General features: G+C 42.7%; 1 pseudogene; it reads left to right on the forward strand.

Annotated features, from left to right (window-relative positions):
• The first annotated feature begins 17,009 nt into the window (after positions 1-17,009).
• Positions 17,010-18,705, forward strand: LOC131278951 (sorting nexin-18-like; annotated as a pseudogene).
• Positions 18,706-20,110: the final 1,405 nt, after the last annotated feature.

Raw genomic sequence — 20,110 nt, forward strand, 5'->3', positions numbered from 1 at the left:
CTGAATCACAGTAGAGAGAAGTTGCATCTTTGTCTACACTTCCACATTTCACGTCAGGTATGATTTGTGCTAACATATATTATCAATACATGCCTAAGGAGTTCCCTTTTATGCTTTTTGTTCTCAGTGTCCTTCTTTTTGCCCTATGCTCATATTTTATGGTTTTCAATTTTTTTTCTTTCTATTAATATTGATTCTCTCTTGTAATCTGTTCATGGTGATTTAATTAATTGATTTTCTAATACTAAAGAAACCTGTGTTCCTGGGATAAACCAACTCTGTCACGATATATACTTTTCATGCCTCCTTCATTTGAGGTTACAAATACTTTGATAACCATTTTGACGTTTAAGTTAGTGAGTGAGAAGTGCTCCTAATAAACTTATTTTCTCATATTAAGTTTAAGGGTTTGTATCATTTTATGCTAGCCACAGGTCAAATTGGGCATAGCTATTTCTCTTGCCATTCTCTAACATCTTCTGTAAAATTACATTTATTCTATTACTTTTGCGTTAGGTGACACTCGCATTGAGTCAGGTGTTTTCTTTAGAAGACATTTTTAAACTGCTGATCCTATGTCTTATATATTTAGAAGACAACTATTTCTCTTTGACTCCATTTCGGGAATCTGAATTTTCCTAAGAATGTGTCCACTTCGTCTAAATATCCAAATTTATTGTCATAAAATCATTTCTTTTAAACCTTTTCACACCTAGAGCATATGGAGTGATACATTTTCCGTGGTGTACATATGATTTGTACCTTGTATTTTATCTTGATTTATTTTGCCAAGGGTTTGTCTTCCAAGAGAGCCAGCATTTGGGGGAAGAGACTTGCACTTGAAATTTCCTTGTGGGTGGGACTTCCCGCCTGCTGTAGGCTGTGCCTAGAGACCTGGGAATGGCGAGCTGGAGTTCCGGGGCCATGGATTCTGCAGAGCCTCACAAGTGCCTAAGCCTCAGGCAGTGGGTCCCACCCTGCCCCCAAAATCCTCAGTGCCAAGGCATCCGCGCGCCCAAGGCATGCCCTGTCTCATGAGCCTGTTTTCACTGCCACTCAGAAGTGCACCTGCGAGAAGAGAAAGTACAGGGAGCTAATAGGGACCTGAAAGCCGGTTCTGTCAGTCTCCCACTTCTGAAAACTCAGAATTGGAGACCTGGAAACCTGTAGAAGTGTCAAGGCCAGGTCCCTGATTTATCAGGACAATCCTCTTTCAGCAGGGTGCGTTGCCTGGCGCCATTTGGTGACGCCATTCAAGGATCTGGAGCCAAAAGTATTTCACAGGGGGAGGCACGGAGGTGGATAGATAGATTTGTATTTTTGTCACTGGAAATAAAGATCTGGGCTTTGTTTCTGGCGGGAGTGTTGGGACTCATTCTCTGGTAAGGGAAGTTGGGTCGCTGTGCCTGTTCCAAAGGGTCAAATCTCTGTGGCAGAACATTGGCCTGCAGACCTTGTTCAGAACTAGAATACCCTAGAATATGTGATTGTTTTTCCAACAACGACTGCAACAAGAAGATTTAGGAAAAACATTGTAAAATGTTTGAATAGTGGATCAAGGACTTCTTGGGAACACACCCTCACAAAACTTTACTATTTGCTCTCTGAGACTGGACTTGGGCCTGAAATGACATACCTGCTTCCAAATGAAGAGACTTGACAAGAAATGACCTGGAGAATGCATGAGCTCAGCACAAGTTGTAAAGAAAAGTCAGGGGCATATTAATTCTCAAACATTGTCCATTAGCACTTGTCGTGATGAAGCAGGCTAGTAAGAAAGGGAATTAATAGATGGATCTGGAACCCGGCAGAGAGTCCATGTGGACATCAGCAACCCCCAAGTTGGCTGCTGGAAGAACCCCACCCCCTGGATTCTGCTATCCAGAACAAAGACTTCTTCTGGATGCAAGGAAAAGCCCCAGATGTTCCCTAGGGGATTTATCATTGGGTCCTCACTAAGGGATTGATGGGTGGGGTAATCAATCCAAACAGCAAACAGCTGAAACCCCTCCCCTGTCATTATCAAAGGGGTGGAATAATTAATAGATTATAAAGCAAACCCACCAGGTCTGAGTGTGCTCTAGGTCTGCTCTCTTCCCTCTGGACCGTTCCTGTCCTCTCTGTGCCGCTTACACGTTTTTTTTCTATGCCTTGTGGCCACAAGTATACCTGGGGATTTATAATCTATAATGGGGAAATGTAGCTTGTAAATAAGCTGTCTTTATCCCTTTTCACCCCCTTCCGTCTACCTGGAACCCCTGCTCTGTTATTTTCTGCCCTTTTTCTTCCCTCCCTACCTAAATAAATTACTGACCTAATTTCCTTCACTTTCTGCACATCACGTGAGGACCTGAATAAAAATCTGCCTACATCCTCCAATGTCATCGATATTTTGTGGGACCTTTTTAGACCTCAAATATGAGAGAATGACAAGCATCTCTTGAATATTTTATTTAGAAAATGGATTTCAGTCCTTTCTAAAATTCGCAAACATTTTATTTAGTTGGAAAAAAAGGGGCAACAAAATGCAATTAAAACAAATATATTTCTGGGAATTTCAAGAAAGTTGGTGAAAAATAAAACCTTCATTCTGAGGATAGAGCTTTAAGATATCAAAAGGAAATTTGGTTATCCTTCAACTTAGTCTAAATTATGCCATAGTAACAAAAGACCTGCAAACACTAATAACTTAAGAAAACAAAAGTTTATTTCTTAATCATCTTTCTAGGATTCCTGTTAACGGTGTTACCCCTATCTGGGACATAAAGGTGTCATGGTAGTAAGAAGAGATTAATGGCATAAACAGATGGTGAATCTTGTTCAGACGTGGCGCTCATACCTTCATGAAATGCACTCCTATTTCACTGTCTCAAAAAAGATACAAGACAAATCCTCAAAACAGCAAGGGAGAAACATTAGACATTATGACCTGACTGGTCTGGTCCATGATGATAGGCAAGAAATATTTGCCTGTTTTCAAATATATTTTGTCTCATCTCTTTGGTCAAAATTATTAACTTTCAATCCTTAAGTACACAAAGTAATCTTACCTTCCTCCCCCAGGTATTATATGAAAGGTCTTTCCTAACCCAGTTTGGACTCAAAACCAAAGCTTCCAAAACTCTCAAAGCAGGGAGCTGAGGTGGCTTAGACAATTGAGTCCCTCTCTTCCACACGGGAGGTCACAGGTTCTGTTCCCAGTGCCTCCTAGAGAAAAGATGCGCAGACAGCAAATGCAAACAATGAAAGGGTGTGTGTGTGTGTGTCAGAAATAAAAAAACAAAACAAAACAAAAAGAAACACTCAACGCGTCTGACAGTTCCTGATGGACCCCTCTTCTTCTAGATATTTAAGGAAAAATTCATTACACTGACATAGATGGAATGTGGAATGTAATATTTTAATAAAAATTGCCTTTTATAATTAAAAAGAAGAGGTAAAACAAAACCAACTGGGCCGTAGCAATACCATGATGCAGCTGGGAAGGTGTTTGTGGCTACTAGTTCCCTTTAGCCTAGGATACCTTCCTGCCTAATTAGGTCAATTTCTACTCCATGGACAACATGCCCAAAATTGATTTTCCACTTTCCCTTATAGGGCATGGTCTCATTTTTTAAGGCATTAGAGTTTTTGATCCCACTGGGGGTTTTCCACCTTGGTAGCATTCTTGTGGTCCAGAGGACATAAGCAATCATAATGTTGTGGAGGCAATTAGGCAAGTCTAAAATCTATAGGCACGCTAGAAACCTTGGACAGAAGCTGAAGTGAGTCTCCAAATGTTGACTATCTACTTTTTTCAGAGAAGCCTCAGCTCTGTTCTTAAGTCCTCCTTTCCGGTGATTTTATCAGGCCCTACTAGATTATCTATGATAATAGACTTTACCTAAAATCCAGTGGTTATGAAATTAAACACATCTTCAATATATCTTCCTAAGCAACACCCAGAATAGAGTTTGATTGAATAACTGGATAGCACAACCTAGTTAATTTGATGAAAATTTGAATAAGATATTTTTAGGAAAATGCTGAGGAAAATGTGCAAGTTCCAAGTGAAATGAGTGTTGCTGCACAATAAATAATATGGCCAAGCAAATGATTATGAAATGAGTACTTGAAAATAATAGAAAACAAATATTTGCACATGTATAAATTAGAGAACACAGAAACAGTCATATTTGCAATGATAGGATGGAGTATGCAAAATTACCTAGTAGACTCTGACCATCCATTTAAAATTAAATTTCCACTTACTTTTATTATTCCAAGATTCTTTCTAAAGGTGTGAAATATTTCATGAAGAGATTAAATAAAAGGATTTTTAAAAATGGGCAGGACCCCCTTGGTTATCATAATGCTTGTTTCTGTTTTTGAGGCTCAGTAATTTACTAATCTCTGAGGGGAGAGAGAAGGGAAAATAGGTGTAATATGGGGGCATTTTCAGTATCTTGGATTGTACTACATGACATTTCAATGACAGATACAGGCAATTATATATTTTGTCATAACTTACAAAATTGTACAGGATACAGTGTAAACTATAGTGTAAAGTATAATCCACTGTTAGTGGCAATGCTTAAATATATGTTCATCAATAGTAACAAAAGCACCACAATAATGAAGAATGTTGTTAACATGGGAAAGTGTCCGGGCAGGAGAGAGTGGGTTTATAGGAATACCCAACATGTTTTATGTGACATTTATATAATCTAAACTTTCCTTTAAAAAAAAATATAAAGTGAGGGTGACTTCAAAGTCTTCACAATGAACAAAAACTGATAATATGTTACCAAAAGACCGAATTACTAGTGATACTAAAACTAGAAGGAATACGGTAGCCTGAAAGGAAAAAAAAAAAAAGGGAAAAAGACTTGGAGAAGAGTGTAGAAATGAAGATTATTATGAAGGTTCAATTAATAGGCAAAAAGAAAGACAGTAGTACGATATTGCAACAGAAGGCCAAAGGACAAACTGGATGAGGTAAATAATGCCATTGCAAATTAACTTTGAATGCTTTTATATATATAAATATACATATATATATATATATATATATATATATATATATATATATATAATAATCGGGGTACCTGGTCAACATCACAGACATCATCCATGTGCAGAAAGGACCTCTCACCAAACTAAGGAGAGTAGGGGCACATGTGAAAAATGGAAAATGGAGATTGAAAAGGCTGATGGCATTCATGATTGCTGGAGCATTTTCTCCTTTGCCACTTTCTCTGAAATTCACCAGTTTTTCCATCAAAATCGAATAAGACAGTTAGTCACTGATGCAGCATTTCTTGCAACAAATAAAATATTTTCAAAAAGTGACCTAGAAATTGAAAGAAGCTCTCCCCAAATGGGATGGTGTTTAATAACTGGGCATTGATTTATGGATTTTTTCTGTTGTACAATAATTTCTACAGTAAAATCAAGACTGCTATCAAGCACCTATTGACAACTATCAGTGGTGGTACATGAATGATTTTGTGTTCAAATGAAACCCAGATGAATATATAATTATGTAGGAAACAAACAGTTAATATGAGGATGTAGTATAAGCAGTAACACACATCACATTGTAACTTAATGGTACTCTATACGACTACACAGGCATTGTGACTTTTAGGATAATGATTATTCTATTTCCCTTATTGCTTTGAAGTACAGATATTTTAGAGGATACTTTGTAGACCTCAAAACCCATGAAAGATCTTAAATAAACTGTCTGAATAAAAAAACTGCTGTGAATGCCTTTTTACTCTCATAATATGTGGTTACCTAATTCCACCTATTCTCTCTTTACAAACTCCAACTAGAGCAGCTATGCTACTTTGTGTCTTTAGACTCTTCGTTTTCCATTTCTCCCCATTCTTGTTCACTTCTTTTTTAATGTAATCCACAGCTTGTATAATGAAAGAGTGAAAGGCTGGAGTATATAAGGCAAACTGATGGTAACCTCACATTTTTGAGGGTGAGGGATGGAGATGACCTGTCATCAGTTTGAAAAGCAAGGATTATTATCCCTTATAAAATGCTGGCAGGAGCAGAGAAGTGTTACCTGGTGGGAATCCCACCATGCATGTATCAGGTCCACTTCTTGGGCTGAATGGCAAAATAACCACTTCCAATTTCACCAGCTCTTTCACAACTTTGAAAACCGTCAGCAGGGGGTGACAGGGAGATGAGGATTCTGGTTCAGGGAGTAGTCCTCAAGACCCACTACCTCATGCTCGTCATGGAAGGAGTGAATTCCGAGGTGAGATGAGTCCTCAGAGCAAGATCATGTCTGCTTATTGGCCCCCTGGGTTACTTTTGGTCATCTGAGTGCTATTGTTTTGTGGGAGGAACTGAGACAATGGGTATGTCCAAACTCCACCTGGAAACCCAGCTGCGCCTGCTCGCCAGACATGCCCAAGCACACATTTACACAACTGTACCTCAATTTTGTGCTGAGAGCAGCTCTCAGGACTTGAACAGCAGCCAGGAGCTAAAGGAGTGCTCAACTGCTTAGTGCAAAATCCTTGCCGGGAGAGGGGACTTGCACTGCCAGAAGCCAGTGCGCTTTGTTTCTTTGTGCTTTCAGCCTGGAACTCTAAAGCAGTGGCAAACAGGTCTCAACATCTCCCTAGTCCACAGAGGTGCCCTGCACCAGGGAAGCCAAAAGTCAACAACACCTGAGTGCATCCTCAAGGCCAAACAGGTAGAGATATGGTGAACTTGGCCTTCTTGACCAGACATGCCAATCCCTATTTCACTTGTATCCACCCTGTTCTGACCAGGATATCAGTAGCAAATTCCCACCATTTTCCTCCTTTTAATGGGACCCAACCTGTCTTGCCTTGAGAAAATATGAATACATGCCCTTGTGTATAGAGGTAGAAATGGATTTTGTTGGATATATCAGATTCTTTTAAGCTTCATCTGTAGCAGTAACTGTTGTGTGAATCTATGGGTTTTATTTCGCCTGTGCATGTGTCCATGTGTTTATGTCTATGTGATGTGTGTATGAGTGCATGTGAGTATGTTTGTGAGTATGTGTGTGTTTGCTTCCTTCAAAAGCTTGGGTGATGCAACAACCTCTGCTTGGTGTAAAATTAATATAAACATTTCCATGAGAATATCCTTGCCATCAAGCTTCAGAGAATCCACCTGAATTAGTCAGCTAAAAAGGTGCTGATGCAAAGTACCAGAAATCTGTTGGCTTTTATAAAGGTTATTTATTTGGGGTAGAAGCTTACAGTTACAAGGCAATAAAGCATAAGTTAGTTCCCTCACCAAAGTTTGTTGACATGTGTTGGAGCAAGATGGCTGCTGGTCTCTGTTTGGGTTCAGAATTCCACTTCATGTGCTGTCCCCAACTTCTGGTCTCAGCTGTAGTCTGCACTAAGGCTAGTCTCTCTCCCTGGTGCTTGTTTTCCTAGGGTTCAGCTGCTCTGTTCTCTCCACAAGGTTGGATGTAAACTCTCAATCTCTCTCTCTTCCTGGGGCCTCTGCCATGTCTACAGAGCCATCTGTATTCCTCTGTCTTTTTCTCCTCTGTATTTACATTCGGGGGAACCAGCATCAAAGACTGCAACTCTCCTCTACCATGCCATTTTCTCTGTGAATCCCCACCCACCAGGGGGATGGTGGCATGAGGTCATACACACATGGCCCAAAGCCCTAATCATGGTTTAATCAAGTGAAAGTGAAACCTCTGAATTGAACCCAATCCAATATGCCCACAGGAAAAGACCAGTTTACAAACATAATCCAATGTCTACTTTGGGAATTCGTCAGGAATACCAAACGGCTATACCACTCCAGTGGAATACATACACAGTCTGCACACAGGGTAGCCTAGAAGACTCTGCTGTGTGTGCTTACTGCTAATTTTGCATCCATGGTACCTCTGGATTGATATCTATGAATGAGACTTTTGCTGAGAGCTCCTTCTCACAACTTTACATGGAAAGAACATACAACAAATCCTTGGCAGACTTTTTGCAAATCTTTAAAAATATTTATTTTCTTTCTTTATTTGCCTATACCCCCACTTTGTTGTTTTGTCATCTGTTCATTGTGTGCTTTTTTAGTCTGCTCATCTTCTTGTTTTAGGAGGCACTGGGAAACAAAAATGGGACTCTCCATGTGGAAGGAAGGTGCTATGCCCAATTGCTTGAGCCACATGTGCTTCCCCCTGACAGACTTTAAACATGACGGGACAGAAAGTGAATGGATGGTATTAGACAACATACACAGAATTTCTTTTCAAGGGTGTGTTTATTCTACCAATGTAAACTCACATATGGTATGATCATCGACAAGGTGTTTATAGGAGTTAGCACATCAAAGGAAGGGAGGAGAACTAAGTACATGGTGATTAGCTAAAGGCTTAATATGTACATACAGTTTATTTATGATAACAACGAACATTTACCCTTCAATATAAGGGTAATTTTACATGAAATATCTCAAATACTCGAAGTATTCACAGTAAAGTTTTCCTCCATTTGATGTATTTGGTCCATATGAAACTTTCTCCATCATTTCTCAACCATTTAGATGATGCAATGATGAAAAAGTAATATTCATGCATGATGAAGCCCCACTCTTAGGGGCAATAACTCTACATTCATCTCCTTACTGATAGATATTGCAGAAGCTTCCTGGTGCCTATTCCAAACCACAGGGTTGGGGAAATACTCATTTCCCTGAAGAGCCATGATCAGGGAATTCAGCACCCATTCACTCCTTTTTACACAGAAAACTCATTTCATATTTGAATTCCCTTCCCATTTTTTCAGAAGAGAAAGCAAGGCAGAAAAACCACCAAAGTCCTTTGCCCCACAACTGGGTCCAGTGAGTTCCTGAATTGTCCAATGCCATGGATGTGACAATGGGTGGGTGGAGATGAAATGTTTTTAAAAAGACACTCATTTAACCAAGACTTAGCCCAAGGGTACCTAGCCTGTTATCCATGATAAGTCCAGAAGTAGTACAGAGTTTGGAAATCTGCCTTCAGTCACTGAATACCTTACGGTGTGGAAGTGTTGCCAGTGGGCCAGAGTTAAATCCTCCATTTGGGATTCAGAGCCATTGACCCTTCTCTACGGCTTGGGATTTCCCTAGAGCACGATGTTTCAATCTCCCAGACTTTGCACTAAAGCAAATGCTGTCCATTCTAAGGTGTTGGAAATAAATGCTTCCTCCACCTAATGCGAAGCCTTGAGAGAGTTTTGCAGCGTCATGATCAGAAACTGAAAATCTTCCTCACTGAGAGGTGGTTCAGCTGGTGTGGAGTCCTGCTCATCGGAATCCAGATTGAGAGATGGTGCTGTTTCTTGACATTCTGTAATCAACAGTAGTTCATCTAAAATGTTAGAGGTCTCCACGTCTTGCTCAAGCTCTTCAGCAGGCAGATGCATTGGATCTTCCATTGATTCTGCCTGCTGATGCCTCACCTGTATCTTGGTGGATCCAGGCTGCTGAAGATTTCCTGTGGGAGACTCGCATTCTGCAGTCACATCCTGGAGTTCCTCAGCACTCCACAGCATGAAGTGAGATGTGTCTGGCTGACTCACATCCTGCATTTGTTGCTTTTCATTCTCAGGTTGAATCCGGGGGTTGTCTTTTAACTGGAATGCTGTTGTGGATTCACAGTGCTCCTGGCATATTCCCTGCAATGGTGACCCAAAAAGAGTCAGAGTATCTGAGAACTCTCTTCGTGGGGGCAATTGTTTCATAAGTGTCGGTGAGTCGTGAGCATTCTCCCACCCATGCACATTCTGTGTGGATTGGACCACCTGTTCCTTGGGTCCTGGAGTCAGGCAGCTCGGGGACTTATCCCAAGGACAAGACGATGTTTGGGAGATAAGAAGAGCGGGTTGAAGCTCTTGGTTTCCAATGAAAGTGTTGCAGTTTAGTAGGTGATGGGAACTGCTCGGTACACTGGACATGTGGCTCTGCCCCTGTCCATTGGGCAGATGGGGTCTCCAATGAGGTTCGTCTGAGGAGGAACTCATGCATGCCCTCAAGGTCTTCCCTGGGTAACGAGCTCTCCGGTTCTGAAACCATATCTATGTGAGGAAAGAGAGACACAGAAATAGGGCAGATCAGAACTTCCAGCCCGATTCACACTGTCCTCTTTGGCAAGCAAGTATAGGAATTTCAAAAACCCTAAGATTAGGTGACCACAATGGGAGATCAGTGGTCTTTGGAAGACATATCCAAATACAGGGTGATTATTTACCAAGGAAAAGGAACAGTTTCCATAAAGACAAGATGAATGTCTACATCTTTGACACTCTGTGGAGTAGTTCCATCTTATTAAATTTTTTCTGGGAATCAGGGCTTTCACATGACAGAGTTTGCATGATAGGGCCTGCATATAGAGAATTGTTTCCCCTACCTATTCAGTTATCACCACATCCTCACGTATAATATATTATTCAAGTTCATTCCCCCAGCTAGGTGTTCTAGTGAACCCAAAAAAACTCATCTACACAGACTCAAAGGATTTCCTCTTTTCTTCTGGTGCTGGACTTTAAATTTAGACCTCCAGTTCATGTGCTGAATTTATAGGTAGAAATCACATGACCTGAGGCCTGAAGCCCTGCCCCATTCAGTAATCAATTACAGCTGATTGATTCTGTAGCTGAAAAGTCAGAGCACATAAAATGAGCCATGTTATCTCAACAATTATTCAGAAAGCAAACTCTTTTGCAGAGGTTGACATGTTTTCCTCCTCCCTGGTATACGTATAAGAAAGCATGGCTAGTTCACATATTTATGTTTAAGGCAAGAGGGTCTCCAAACCAGTAAGAGATTTCCAGCCCTCTGTGCACATAACCTCATGAGTCTGCTTCATAATTCATGAACACATGATATACACAAAACCACACAATTTTGTGGAACACCAGATTTCTCAACTGGGTTGGGCTTTCCACCCACTGCACTCCTTCTCATGTCACTGGCAATATCTGTAGACCAATAGGGACATCCAGCTGAGCTTAGTGGTCCAGGCAGTATCTCTCCCGGCACCTTTGCCTAGAGTCCTGGGATACCATTCATCATCCTACAACACAGTGGACAGCTCCTCATAATGTAGAATTATTTTTCCACAATTTATAGCTGTGCCCTGGTATATTCTCTGAAAAAGGATGTGTCCTCCAAACATGTATCAACATTCACACTTTTTTCCCATTATTTTCCTGAACTTTCATCCAAATGCGGGCATTTCTAGCTGTTTGGTTTGAAACTTCCCTATTTTGCAAGAAGGCCTCTTAAAGAGCTCAGTGTTTACATTCCCACCCCTAAGGTTAGGTCTGAGATGACTGTGATAACCCAAAAGAGCCTAAGTATATCCAGCTCCATATCTGAAGGGTGATAGCAATGCCAGTTGCGAGAAATGCAGTGCCACAAACAGAAAACTTACCTGAATTCTGGATTCTGGAAGGCCTGTTTGTGTAGCCAGTCCTTCTCGGGTTGTAATACCAGGGAATCGGTTCTGCTCAAAGGCCTCAACCAGAATGCTGCTTTGAGATCTTGTGATCCGTGTTCGCTTACGGCGAGCTTCTTTGGGTAAGTATTCTAAAACAGAACACAGGAGTAAGTGAGGGCGTTCAGACCAGGTTTCACCTTCACACTCAAAACCCTAGTATTTGAATATCATTCTGATCATCTTGATTGCTGCTGAGTCACCCACCCTGGGGAGCCCAGAGTCCATTACTGACCCTTGGATGCAGTACTCAGGGTGACAGAATACATGAGGTCACAACGCCATGCATCAGCGGGAACAGAAGTTCCAAAGCTTCCCTTGATAATAAAATGACTGAAGCCCATAACCAGTCGAAACCTGTGAACATATCTGGCATGGTGATGACCACAAGAAGCCATAAATAGTTGCTTTCTGTGATGGTTTGAGATTAATTTTGTGATTCCCAAAAAGAGAAATATTATGTTTGTAAACAAATCTATTTCTCTGGCTGTGATACCCTTTCATTGTATTGAATTCAGGGAGGCGCCTCTCAAGAAGTGTACTTGATAAAATCAATTTAGGGCTTTTCAATGGTTTATGTCAAACAGTAAGGCATAACTCAGGTTGAGTCCCTGCCCCCATTGACAGACTCATGTTAATGCACACACTCAAGAAGACACACAGGAAGAGAGAGAAGACACACAGGAAGAGAGTGCTCTGTCATTTTTTATCCTGGCGCTCTGGAAATTGATGAGCCATTTGCTGATGGTTTCAGCTGATCTTGGGAAGAGAGCCAAGACTAATATTGAAGGCCCAGAAGAAAGGAGCCCTATGACAAGAGAGAAAGGAAGTCCTGATAGACAAGCCCTATGCCAGCCTGCATCTGAGAGAAAGGAATCCCTGAGGGGAAGGCTGAAACCTTTCAGAGATTAGCGACCATCTTGTTTCAACACGTGGGAAATGACTTTGGTAAGAAAAGCAACCTTGAGCTAGACTCTTTAGGGCCTTGTAACTGGCCCCAAAGAGAAAGCAACTTTGTAACTGGATGCTTTAGGCCCTTGTAACTTTTTCCAGAAATAAGTAGCCTTTATAAAAGCAAACAGATTTCTTGTGGTTTGCATCAGCACCCCTTTGGTAGATTAATTCAGTATTCTATGCATTCTTTGTGAACAATGTGGGTCCCCTTTGAAGAGTCCATTCAGCTGAACAGGTGAAAAGCAGTGGGACTGCAGTGTACTCACCTTGAGTCCAAAACTGGCGCTGCTCCTGCCAATGGGACTGTTCTACCCCTGAGGAGGATCCAGATTTCTTTCGGCCTTCCCTTAAGCATTTACTTCTGCGATTCTGGAACCAAATCTGAAGGACCAAAGAAGATGCAAGAGTCAGCAACATGGCCTCCCTTATTGCAAACAACAGTACCAATAAAATAAAAGGAGTCATCCACAAGACCCTGGAGGAAATATCCCTATGACGAATGTTATGATTCTTGCAAAGATGCCGTGACTGCAAAATATTACCATAAAAGTCAGAATACCACATAAGCTATGCCCAAATCATATTAGCATTTCACTTTTTATCAGACTCAGGGAATCCAGATATAGGTTCCATTATGTGAGAAGAGAGTATTTGCTGTCCATGAGGAGGCATTCTCTCTCTCTCCCCCTCTCTTGCTCTCCCTCCCTCTGCTTGTTGTTTTTTCTCTCTTCTTCTTTCTCTCTGGTTCTCCTCTAACATCTTCATTTTGGCTAAATCTGGATATCTTCTACTTGTCTTTATCTTTCAGCCATGATTTTTAACAATGTCACCAAAAAAGTCATATGTGAATAGGATCTCTGATAAAAATCTCCTAAGACAGGTACAACAGATTGTCCACATCTGACTGTTGAACATCTGTTCATTCTTATTTCTGTCTTAGTTCACTCCAGATTCAGCAGTTCATATGGAAAATCCTAGGGACTCTTAACCCTAGTATCAAAACTACTTGCAGTGACATAATTAATCGATCCCTTTGGTTGATTCCTCATTGTGTAAGTCTGATAGAAAATCTTTCCTTTCACTTCTTCATCTCTAACTTGGAAAACTGGATAATCCATGATAAAACTGAATATCTGCACATGTCACCCAGAAATTGGCATAAAATAGCCACACAGTTTGCTATAATTATCTGAAATATTTTCAGAATAGGACTGTTGAAAAACCAGCAGAAATTTGAAACTGAGGGCTCAATTAATACCCTTGTAGAAACAGCCTCATATTCCCTAGTTTCTTTCCTTAACATCATTCTGAATGCAGACTACAATCCAGAGACATCCCATAAGCGGGAGATCCCACAGCATGTGCTTTCTTCCATGACATTTGAGTCAATTCAGAATCCTATAGGCAGAACTGATGCCACAGAGACAAGAAACATTCCTTTCCTCAGCATGCCCTTGGTTTACTGGACGTTATTCCATCTCTTATAAAGCCCTGAGTACCTTATTTTCCAGTACAGTATCACCACTCCTTCATCCTGCTTCAGCTATTTAAAGATTTTCCTGATATAATAGAGTTCTCTCCAGTTAACTTGGTGATAATTAGAGTCAGATCAGATTAAACGTATTCCATTTTTCCCATTCAAAAGAGGTCAGTACAGAATTGAGCTTCTACCTCTTAGGGGAGGGAATCCCACTTGTATTGATTTTCAGTGAAATTCTCATCTGAGGAGTCAGAATTTCCAAGAGTTTCTTACTCTATTGTCCCTATTATTATATATTCATCATAATTCACGGGACTATTGCAGAGAATTAATGACACCAAGCCAGTCATATTGTGATTAAATTTCTTAAGCACTCCAGAGTGTCATCACAGCATTTTTCTTACTTTCTCCGATGGGGAACAGGTACCTACCCTCTAAACATGCCAGTCCCACAGAGTTACATCATTGGTAAAACAGACAGCAAGAGTGAATGCATTTGCCCCTTCAATGTCTTCCATTGCTAGAGTCACAATACTTCTACAGTAGAATACCAGTAAGTCCACTCTAATCCATATTTTATTCCTCCCTCCTATGGACCTTGGGATAGTGATGCCCACTCCACCTCTAAATCAAGAGGGGGCTTTGAAGGACATTATATATCCTGCCATAACCCACTGCATGAACTGGGGGAGAATGGCCCACTGGGTGGACTGGGGGAGAGTGTAGACTTCAATGTAGACCACTGTCCATGTGGTGCAGCAGTGCTCCAAAATGTATTCACCAGGTGCAGTGAATGTGCCATGATGATGGAGGAGGTTTTTGATGTGGGAGGAGTGTAGTGAGGTGGGTGGGGGTATAGGGGGACCTCATATTTTTTTAATGTAACATTTAAAAGAAAATAAAGAAGAAAAAAATAAAATAAAATAAAAACACCCAGGGAAAGGTGGCAGCTAGCTCTCTAAAGGCCGATTAACCTAAGGAGACAATTTAGCTCAGTTGAGGAATTCCTGACTTGCATATACAAAGCATGATCCACCTAGTTGTCAGTATCCAGCTTGTATCTTATGATAATAAAATATAAACATTTTTTTGTTTTAGAAAAAAAAAACTACAATGTAAATTATAAGCCATGCCCTGTAGCAGTGTTACAAAATGTATTCGACAAATGCAACGAATGTGCTATAATGAGGTGAGGTTTTTGATGTGAGCAGACTGGGGGGGTAGGGTGTGGAGTATAAGGGAAACTCTTGTATTTTTTAATGTAACATTCTTTTGTGGTCTAGGTATCTTTTTTAAAAAATACCATTAATTAAAAAAAAAGTTTTAAGAAAAGGGCTATTGCATTAATTGCATGTTCAACATTACATGATAAAATTGGGAAAAATCCTTCAGCAAAATTCCTTCATAATAGGAGAATTCCTGGAAAGTAGTTAGGCAGTTTTCCCCATTATTTTGAATGTGAGAGACATTGCAGGCGATCCATGCTTACCTGAATTCGATCCTCTGGAATGCCAATTTCTTTGGCCAATTTTTCCCTGGCAGCTAGACTCGGGTAGTGGTTCTGTTCAAACAATGCCTGCAGGGCCCCCTTTTGACTCTCGTCTAAAAAAATCCTCTTTCGTCGGGCCTCTCTTCTGAGCATGCCTGATGAAGAGAGAAGGGTTAAAGATTAAATAATTTACCTGTGAATGAAAATGTGTGGTGAGAGCAAGTTCTTCACATTTATTCTGTGCTGAGAACTACCAAATGTAGTGGAATATAGATAATTTGACTTGAAGCATCGACCTAAATTCCAAGCAAAGTTCAATACATGCAGGCATACTTTGACATCCTAGAAAGGATCCTAAACACTGATGTAGGATTAATATCCACAGATTCACCATAGCTCAAAAAATTAAAAGTAAACACAAAGAGAGGCTTGAAGAAGAAGAAAAATTAATGCAAAAACTCTAAGGGAGAGTTTAAATGAAAACAAAATCACAAACAAAACACACACACACTAAACAGAAATAGGAGGTTTCCTACACCATGCCAGAATCACATGATGTGTTTCTTCATATGTTTTCTTGAACACAACCCTCTCAACTGAAACTGTCCATTAGAGCAGCCAGATGTGGGATTCCTGCCTGTTCTGTTCACTTGCACATTCCATCATCCTCTTTTACAGGCTCCATCAACCCACCACCCCAACTCATCAGAGGAAAGCACCCCATCAACAAGTTGTCCCTCCATTCACAACTGCAATTTAAACTTTCCTAAACTCTGGTAAACAAGCCAGGCATCTCCATGATGGAAGAATAAGTATAGTACTGGAAAGTTACCACTTGAAGTGCTGGTCAAAGCCATACTGGGCAGAGTCATCTCCATCCCTCCGAAGCAAGGTCGCAACTGAGGAGCTCCCAGAAACGCGGGCTTTATAAAGGCCCAGCATGCCCCGCCTACTTCTCTACGCCCCGCCTACTTATCTAAGTCCCTCCCCCTTTGACCCGCCATTTCCTATAGAGGACAGGTATCGGAGTACCGGAAAGGATAGATTCCACAGGAAAACCGTGCACCCCAAAGATAAAAGCCTTTTATTCTCTGATCTCAAGTCCTCTTCCTTCCATATTATTTGGAATCATACTTATTATTAAAACGTAGAAAGCCACACTTAGCCTCGTACATTTCCCTTAGCTTTTCCTGACATGTAAGATGTTCCTACAACGAATGGCATCTCAGCAGAAGAGGGTAAAAAGAGGGGAACTTGTGTAGGGTGGTAGCTCGTGTGTGATGCAGTTTCCATTCGGGGGCGCTGCGCCCGGATCCCAGCGCGGTATTGAGCGCCGACCCGCGAGGCCCGGCGGGCGCGGAACGCTTGCTGGAGCGCTGGGGGGAGCGCCGCCTTCCGGGCTGCGGGCGGCCAGCGCCGGCGCCTCTGGGCAGGGCTCCCGCCTGCTGAGGGCGGGAAACGCGCGCGGGCCACCGCGGCGCCAGGGCCAACGGCTTTGCGCGCCAAGGCGCCGCGTGACTTCACTCGAGAGGACAGGCGAGATCTTGCTGCGGAGCGCGAGATGCTGAGGCTGCGCGGCCAGCGGGACATCGGGGGCTGTCTCCATGGGCGCCACAGCCTCGGCGACCGCAGCCATTCCCGGCCTCGTCCGTGCAGGGCCTCCGCGCCGCACCGGCCAGGCAGGCGCCTGCGGCCCTGGCGCTCCAGCGGGTAAGCCACTGTGCCAGTCGGCGGCTGCAAGCCCTGGCACGCCGTGGCCCCGCCCCCTTCGTGCTTTCCCCTAACCAAGGCCTTCCAACAGTTGCTGACGCCTCAGCAGGCGCCTCCGCGGACCACTTTCCAGTCGCGGGTAGCGGGTTTTCCTCAAGGCGTGGGCCCCTAGCAACCTTAGCCTCAGCGGCTCTATGGCCGCCGCTCCCAGGTCATCGAAGGCAGGGGCCAGGCCTGGGACGACGAGGGAGACTCAGCTCCAGGGTGGCGACGAACCAGGCGCGCTGGGCAGCAGGTGTAGCCAAATCTCGACCGCTGGTCGTCCGGAGGCCACTCGGACCATCCCTACCGCTTGTGGACATGCTCTGACTTGTCGCTGGGCTCCCGCTGAGGCTCTACTCACCCATAGCACCAGACTCGTGAGCCAAGAGCTCCACCACTGTGAGCGGCAATCTAGACGGCTTCTTCACCTTCAAGTCGGGTGCGAAGGCCTTCGGCGATATGTCTCTCCTCGTGAAGGACTGGGACAAGCTGCGCCGTGGTACTGGCGCCCTAAGGCCCCGAGTGTTAGGAGAACTCTACCACTTCCAGTGCCCCATAGAACCCCCCAAAAGATGCCAACGTTCAAGGCCATGAAGGATTACATCTCCTACAAGCTGGTGCAGATGCACACGTAGCTTTTGGTGAACAGATACTACAAGAACTTCAACTGGCTGTTCAATCACTGGCCTAGGGAGTCCCCATCATCTCGGTGCACCACTGCTCTGAGGACCAGGCCAGTGGCCGCGTGGAGAAGGACTTCATCTCCAAGCACAGGAAGGGCATGATCTGGAGGATGAACCATGTGGCCCACCAGTCCTTACTGGCAGGGGTAGATGTCTTCTAGCACTTCCTTATGTTTTCAAACAGCATGGGTGAGAAGGCCTGAAAACAGGATAAGAGGAAGGCAGAGAAGGATGAGATGGTAGACTCCATCTTCTTCCTGACCTTGAGCATGCCACCCCCCATCCCCCAACCCCACTGTAGTCACCTTTGCCATGAAGGAGGTGGAGAACTAGATGGACTGATGGTTTCAAGTGTTTCATCAAGAAGATGGATGACAGCGCTTTGCAGCTCAAACACATGGCCAAAAAGTTCACACAAAGCAGGCGACCAGCTTCAAGAAGGAGTGTCAAAAGGTGGGCTAGGCCTTCCACAGCCTCAGCCAGGCCTTTGATCTGGACCAACTGGCCTACTCGTTGGGCCTGAAACAGGTCATCCCTTCACAAGAGGTGCCTATGATGCAATGAGTGAGCTCTTCCCCTAGCAGACCAGGCAGTCCCTTTTAGCAGTGTATCAGGGACACCTTGCCCCCTTCCCAGATATCATTCACTTGCAGAAAGACGCTCTTACCAAAATCAAGAAGCCTAAGTGACATGTGGAAGAAGGGAAAATGTAGGTTCAAAAAGCTGATGACTTTCAAAATTGCTGGAACACTTATTTCATTTGCCAGTTTTCCTGAAACTCTCCACTTCCTCCAAATTCCAGTAAAAGGCTTTAAACCGCAAATGCAGCATTTGTTACAACAAATAATTATGTCTTTTCATTTAGTGGCCCAGAAATTGGGAGAAGCTCTCCCCAAATAGGACAGTTTTTAATGCCTAAGCACTGATAGTAGAACTTTTTACAGCTGGAGGAAAATTTCTATAGCAAAATCAAAGCGGCTATCAAGGATGGCTTTATGTTCCAATGAAATGCAGCTGAATATATAATTATTTAGAACAGAAATAGTTAATATGGTTAAGTGACAGAAACTGTATGACATATCACATTGTAACAAACTCATACTCTGTATGCCTACACGATCATTATGACTTTTGGGATAATGATTATTCTGTTTCCCTTATTGGTTTTTGAAGGATGGCTATTTTTTTTTATTTTTTTGTCTTTATTTTTTTAATGTAATATTAAAAAAATATTACATTAAAAAAATACGAGGTCCCCATATACCCCCCACCCTCCTCACCCCACTCCTCCCCCCATGAAAACAATCTCCACCATCATCATGAGACATTCATTGCATTTGGTGAATACATCTCAGAGCTCTGCTGCACCTCATGGTCAATGGTCCACATCAGAGTTCACACTCTACCACGTTCTACCCAGTGAGCCATGGGAGTACATACAATGTCCAGTAACTGTCCCTACAGCATCACCCAGGACAACTCCAAGTCCCCAAAACGCCTCCACATCTCATGTATTCCTCCCATTCCCTATCCCCAGCAGCCAACATGGCAACTTTCTCCACATCAATGCCACATTTTCTTCGATTACTAATCACAATAGTTCATGAATAGAATATCAGAAAGTCCACTCTAAACCATACTCTATTCCTCCATCCTGTGGATCTTAGAATGGTTGTGTCCACTCCACATCTGTAACAAGAGGGGTCTTAGATTCCACATGGGTACTGGATGCAATCCTCCTGCTTTATGTTGTAGGCACTCTTGGCTCCATGGTGTGGTGGTTGATCTTCTTCACCTCCATGTTACCTGACTGGGGTAAGTCCAATAAACCAGAGTGTAGGAACTGAAGTCTGTTGAGGCTCAGGGCCTGGCTATCACATGGTCAGTCCAGAGATTCAGGTCCCCTATGTATATATTAAACCCCAGCACCATCTCCAGTTCTGGTAAAAGTAACAGGAGAGGCTTGTGAACAATGATCACACCTGAGTCCCTCTCCATCACACAGAAACACAAACTCCAAAGTAGGGCCAACTGACATGGCACTGAACTCCATCTGCCATGACCATAGAACCTGTGGGTCTCTGTAGTCCTCAGAAGAACTAATAAATGGGGTTGTATCTACTTTATCTGTCTCTGGGACTCTGCTGAAGTGTGCATAAGTAAACCCTCCGATAACCTCCCAGCTCTTTTTGGAGACTCATAGCCATATAAGCTATTTGTCCTTTCCAATTCCCCCTTTTATTCAGGTCAAAAAGCATTTTTAACTCCTG

This window comes from Dasypus novemcinctus, chromosome 6, assembly GCF_030445035.2.
Source record: "Dasypus novemcinctus isolate mDasNov1 chromosome 6, mDasNov1.1.hap2, whole genome shotgun sequence".
Lineage (NCBI taxonomy): Eukaryota > Metazoa > Chordata > Mammalia > Cingulata > Dasypodidae > Dasypus > Dasypus novemcinctus.